The following is a 6607-nucleotide window of genomic DNA, read 5'->3' as shown; positions in this document are numbered from 1 at the left end:
ACTAATTGCGCTATCAAATTCGTTTTCATGAGAGGTAATGGTATCCTTGAACTGCTGAAATTTCTTTAAGATATTTCTTTCTTCTTCTGTGTCAGAGGTTATCTGTTCTCTTTTGTATTTAATAATAGTTTCGATGTCTTCGAAATCATGTTGTTTATGGAACATTATTAAACACCTGATACATGTAGGTTTATTACAGGAACGACAGTACGTTTCGCAAGTATTGTCATGTCTATTGCAGAATGGATATACAGGAGATTCATTTTTGCTGCCGATTTCAACTAACTGGTGCGTTTTTGCTCTGTCTTTCATATGAATGAGAACACAGTTCTCACATAAATCAACACGACAAGAAATGCAATGAAATTCCACGGATTTAGAACAGAGTTGACATCTGATAATATCCTGACTTTCTGCCAGTTCCATTGTTCCTGAAATTTATGTATACCGTCATCAATTGACAACATTAATGTAGGTTTCAGTATTTCTGGTTTGTATTCATATTTTTTTCTTTTGAAAAAAAAAAAAATCGCTCTTTAGCCTTGCCTGATTTTACTCCGTGAATGTTTGTGTCATTAATATAAGACTTGCTCACAGAAAAGATTGTTAAGATTGCGTTAGCTATTATGAACTAAAGGTTTGTGCTTTAGAGTGGAAGGAATTTTGGAGGATAAACTTGCAATAAAACTAGGTAAATTCGGCTTGGAAGCTTTGATCTCAATACAATTTTTTTTTTTTTTTTTACTTTTTTGACTCGAACTTGTCATATCAAAAACTACTGTAATGGAACACTCTTGTTCGAAAAGGAAATAATATGACTTTTCCCGGGAAACTGTAAAAACATTTGTATTTAATGCCTCACGATTATGATATTTGATTATGCAAGTCTTTACTGCATAATAACACATGTTACATGTAATACTTTTCTTGATTCTGTGTGAAGTAGCACGGACAAATCTGGTATCATACACACATGTAAAATATGTACTGTAGTTCTGTGAAGTACGATAACAATTGTTTTCATACATTTAATTATCTTATTTTCTAACACAATGTGTTACAAACAACCCAGTATTTCTTCTTTAATTATGCACATTTAGACTTGCAGGAGAGGGGGGGGGGTCACAAAAATAGTCGGTTCTATGTGTTCCATTGATTGCCAAATTTCCCTTTTTTTTTTTTTTTTTTTTTTTTACACTTTTTAGTCCTATAAGATAAATATGTTTGTGTTCTATAAAAACGACTTAAGTATGAAATCGCAGAGTGCACATTGGCTAAAAATCTGTGCAAAAAAATTTAAGAAAAAATATATGAAGACAAAGAATCTCCGTGTCTGTTTGAATATCAGTTACTTTATAAAAATCACCACCTTGATTAACCGTGGCCTTAATCAGTGTAGAAAAGAGTAACCCATTTTCTGTTAATAATGTAAGTTCCACGAAAGTGAGTCAAAAGCTTTCTCATAATCGATCAGTAATTAATATTAAAAAAAAAAAAAAAAAAAAAAAAAAAAAAAAAAAAAAAAAACCTGGAAAATCTTCTTCTTCATTAAAGTGCATTATATCTGTATCAGTCATATGTTTTCTTCAATATATCTGTTGGAGATAAAACCAGTTTGGTCAGGGTAGATTATGTTACATGTATCTATATATTTGATAAATCAGTTTGCAATAGAAAGAGGCGATATTTTATATACATGTGCAGTATTGAACAGTGTAATAGGGTGCTAGTTTTTACGGAATTGTCTTGGCCTCTCATCTTTAGGTACATGTAATCATGCTATAACTTTATGTCTTTGTGTAATAGACATGATATCATTCCTGTAACCATAGTTAATAGATCCTAAAACAAAAGGTCCAATATATTTCCAAAACATTTCAAAAAACTCTATGGAAGAAAGATCCTGGAGATTTGTTAGCCATCGTATTATAAAGAGTATTAGAGGCTTTTAACAGGGTAATTTCACCCTCTAAATGGTTTGATTCTTCAAATGAAAGTTTGAGAACATCAGTATATTGCAACTCATTATCCAAATTCAAGTCTGTGTTCCCTTCTTAAATGGTATACAAATTTTCATAAAATGATTTCATTTTTTTAAATCTTTGACTTTCATGAATAACATCACCATGATCGTTAATAATTATTAATCGAAACGTTAAAAACGTTCTACTTACACTTACCAAGAAATGTATTTCTTTTTATCAGATTTAAAACAGCCACATATTGAATAATGAGTTCTGCCTTAAATTACTTATATCATGGTGCTGCGTTGCATGACATTAACTATTTTACAAAAATCCAAAAACTAGGATAAAGAGTAAAATATCAATTTTCATTTCCATTCCCTAATCTGCCCAATGCATGTATATTCATCATACATTCTAACAACATGCATACACGTTTATGAAACATACCTTAAAAGATTCCAATGAGAGAAAGCAATATCCATCAAATTTCATAAAGTTTACTAAAGGATCACATCATATCCACGTGAACTGGACTTTATCCAATTTGCAGTGTATATGTTCGTTATCAGTCCCTATAATTAATCTACAGTGTAGTTTTAAAAGTACGTGATGTGGCTTGACAAGCGATTACATGAATTAAACAATTCGGACATATTAATGTTGATTTAAAAAGAGATAAACCTGAAAGAGTAAACCTTATTTTTTTATTTATTTATTTTTATTTCTATTTTATTTTATTTTTTTATTTTATTTTTTTTTTTTTTTTGCCTAAGTGAGTAGATGCAGGTTGTTAAAATTTCTTTAAACAAAAAAGTTTTGTCCGATACTTCAGCACTATTTGAGATAAAATGTTTTTTTTGGGTTTTTTTTCATTTATATAAAAACATACAGTATCAAGTACAAACCTTTTCTTTTTTCACATTACCATTTGCTCACACTTTCTCACTCACTCTAATCCATTTTGATATGTTGAAGCATACTTATTAATATATTTTAACAGAAAGAGAGAGAAAATATACATCATTATTAACTACAATAAGAAAAGTTTCACATATTGTAACAGATTTTAACTTATTGGTATTGAAAAATAAACATTTCCATTTCTGCCAGCTATTATTAAACTTTTGTATTCTATTTCCGAATTCTGGCTTGCAGTATTTGTTTAACCCTATATTAAATAGAATATCAAAGAGGCTTTTAGACACGAAAAAATATAATGCTTTGTATATAAGACAAAAAAAATTACAACTCTCTTGCCTTTAGACAAAGGAAGTTCACCTAATAAAATGTTAATTACATTAATACATTAAAGATGTTTGTTAAAAATACATGCTAAGATCACTCCATATTGGGGATACCTTGTCACAATTAATAAAAATATGTTGAGTTGTCTCAACCTGATGTTTACAGAAAGAATAGCAATCCGATGATATAGCGTTTATTTGTTTTTTCAAGAAATGATTATCAGGTAAAATTCAATAGAAAGGGATTTCTGTAATGTACCCATTGGATTGAAAAGTCTTTGGTAGTCTTAAAACAACCAGTAAAATCATCATTAACATATATCTCTATACCATAATAGACCAACTCTAAATTCCAGTCATGTACAGAAGTAGGAATAATAATAAACTGAAAATTAGTTTTTGGCACATAAAACGAAGATTTTTACAAAATATTTCATTTCAAGGTGGGATAATTTTATATTTTATATAATGTTTTGTTTGTATTCTATATTTTCCATTTGTATTGTAGAAAAAATCATTTGAATTGTATAATTTTTTATTTGCATTCTATACTTTTCATTTACATTGTATTATTTCTTATTTGTATTGTAAAATTTGTTGTTTATATGCGATAACTTTTCATTTGTATTGTATCCGTGGATTGTTTATTTGTTTCGTTAGGAAGAATTTCATTGGTCAGGTTTTAGCCTTATCGCCGTTGAAAACGATCGAGGTGTTTCTGGTATTCAGAGCAAACTGGGCTCCAATGTGTATTTGCGTGCATGTTAAAGGACGGTCATTTGATTTTGAAAGGGGAGCGCTGGCAGATGGCAAATAAATAATCTAATAAGTCCTTAAGGATGATGACATAGAAAATAATTTGATCTTGACAGGTGGTGACTAACCCCACCCCACCCCCACCTCCCACCCCCACCCCACAAAGAAGCATAGTTTTCCTGTTTGGGCAAATTTTCTTCTTTGCCTTGTCTCTGGTCATCTAGGAAATACATAATCTCTCCTGCAAAAGCATGAAAATAAGTAATCTGATTCGACAAAATTTGCCCCCCACCTTGAGAATATAATGACCGACCTTAGCATGCTTGCAAATAGAAGAGCTCAGTTTGTGTCCGGCACCCGAAACATCTCGCTTGCTTTGAACACTATACTACAAAAAGACTAAAACTTAACCAATGAAATCCTTAGTAACGAAATAAAGAAACAATCCCTCAGAAACAAACAAATGAAAAATTGTCACATACAAATAAAAAATTATAGAATACACATAACAGATTATACAATGAAAATGGAAAATATAGAATAAAATTAAAAAAAAAACAATATAAATGAATTGAAATTTTTTACAATACAAATAGAAAATATAGAACACAAATCAATGTTACACAATCTAAATGGAAAGTTATAGAATGCAAATAAAAATTATACAATACAAATGGAAAAAATTGAATTTTGCAGTTTGACATACCATACATTTGGCATCTATTAAGGAGCATAAATCTTTTCCATATCTATAAAAGCAAAAAAGAGGCTATAAGAAAACAAAATTTGTAACTATTAAATGATATCGAAAGCATGTTATATTTAGAGGGAAAAGAAAAGAAAATTACAAAACTAAAACCAAATCATGTTACATAAACATAACCTATGACCGACAGAAAAGAGAAGACTGTATGATTTTGGACATTTTGGAATACAAATGCCAATCTCTGTCAACTATTTATGCACGGGTAGTATATACTACATACTAATACTACGATTTTCTGTAATAGAGCAATTTCTTTAGAAGTTACTTAATAAAGGAGGTTTATATATAATGCTGGTGTTCTTATTTCTCCCTTTATTCATCTGTTCAGAGATATATGTGAAAAACAAATGCTATTTGAAATACTTATCTAACGATGCATTATCAAGTGCAATTAAATTTAAAAAAGAGCAGAAAATGATATCGAATTCGTTAAACTTCCCTTTATCCATAATTGATAATGTTCGAATTCCCCAGACTCTAAGTAAAGCATAATTCGATGCATATTCGAATAGTATGATTTTCCTCCACTCGTGTAACTTAATGTCCTTAAACCACCTGAGCACTCCATCTTATACATATTAATACATAACACAGAAAGAAAAGTTTATGTTGCACTTTGCCACCACTGTGACTTTATTAATTATCCCAAATTTAGATTACATATAATTACGTAGATCACATTAAATGGTTATGTAATAATAACCTTATTAAAAATTGATATACAATTATAAATATTTGATTATCTACCAAATTAATATTTTAAATCAATATTAATCAATAATTCCCATTAAATATCTAATTAATGATGTGATTACAAAATTTCCAAAACATCTATTCCTTGTGGTCTGAAACCGCAATATAGAAACAAATTGATATGGTTTATCCATAATAAAAGGAAGGTGGAGGGGTGGAGGTGGATTAAAATCGCTTAAAAATTTTCCGTGTATAAAATCGCCGGCGTCCTGTAAGAAAGTGAAAACCAACGCTACATCTAAAAAGACGCACCCACAGTTTTCCCGCGAAACGATTCCATTGGTTCTGCCTTGCGACACTGCCTTAACTGACCATATAAGAAGATGCCGGCGTAAATTGCAAGCGCGATAACTCCAGCAAATGTGACCAAATAAATTATCAATATACATAAAGTATTTTAAGAAACCTTAAAATTCTTTTTCTTAAGTACAGTAAATTAAAACATTTCTTTCAAATGCAAGTCTTGATAAGATAAAAAAAAAAATAAACAGTGTAAGAATATATTGGTAAGTATTCAATAGTTCAATTGTCATATTCAGTTTCTATTATGCTTGATATTATTTTAATTACGATTAAATGGCACGAATCCAGCAATTAAAAAATGCAACCTGATATTTAAGTCTTTATCATACATTGAAGGTCTCCTTAGTTTATCTGATGAACCAAAAAAAAATCCACATTTTACCTAAGTAGCACACTAGCAATGTGCGCGTCAAATTTCCTGAACAACAAAGAAAGAACAGGGGTAAGAAATCAATATTGATTCCATCATCCATGTTAACTTGCCGTGACCTCCATCGTAAATTAAATGGGTGATTCAGATCGACCCTACCTTTTTGTGGAGCTTTAAATGCGTAGTTTGTTATTGTTCCTATCTCCATTTTGTTACGGGAAAAATTGTGCAATTTTAAGAAAATTGTGTGGCAAGCAATTGGTAAGTTATCTTACTATTTTTTTTAAATTTAAAATAGCTAGGTTTTTCTGTATATTCGCAATAAAAATATAGCTAAGAGATCACATCCGTATAAAATACTTAGAAGATTGCAATACAAACCGGAAGATTTTTTTTAAAATGCGTACACAAATCTATTAATGCATTATGATGCGCATATTTCTTAGAG

The sequence above is a fragment of the Saccostrea echinata genome, unplaced genomic scaffold, assembly GCF_033153115.1.
Source record: "Saccostrea echinata isolate AGI-Se365-2 ecotype Australia unplaced genomic scaffold, CSIRO_AGI_Sech_v1 ptg000058l, whole genome shotgun sequence".
NCBI classification, from domain to species: domain Eukaryota; kingdom Metazoa; phylum Mollusca; class Bivalvia; order Ostreida; family Ostreidae; genus Saccostrea; species Saccostrea echinata.
Note: the sequence above shows the minus strand (reverse complement) of the source record.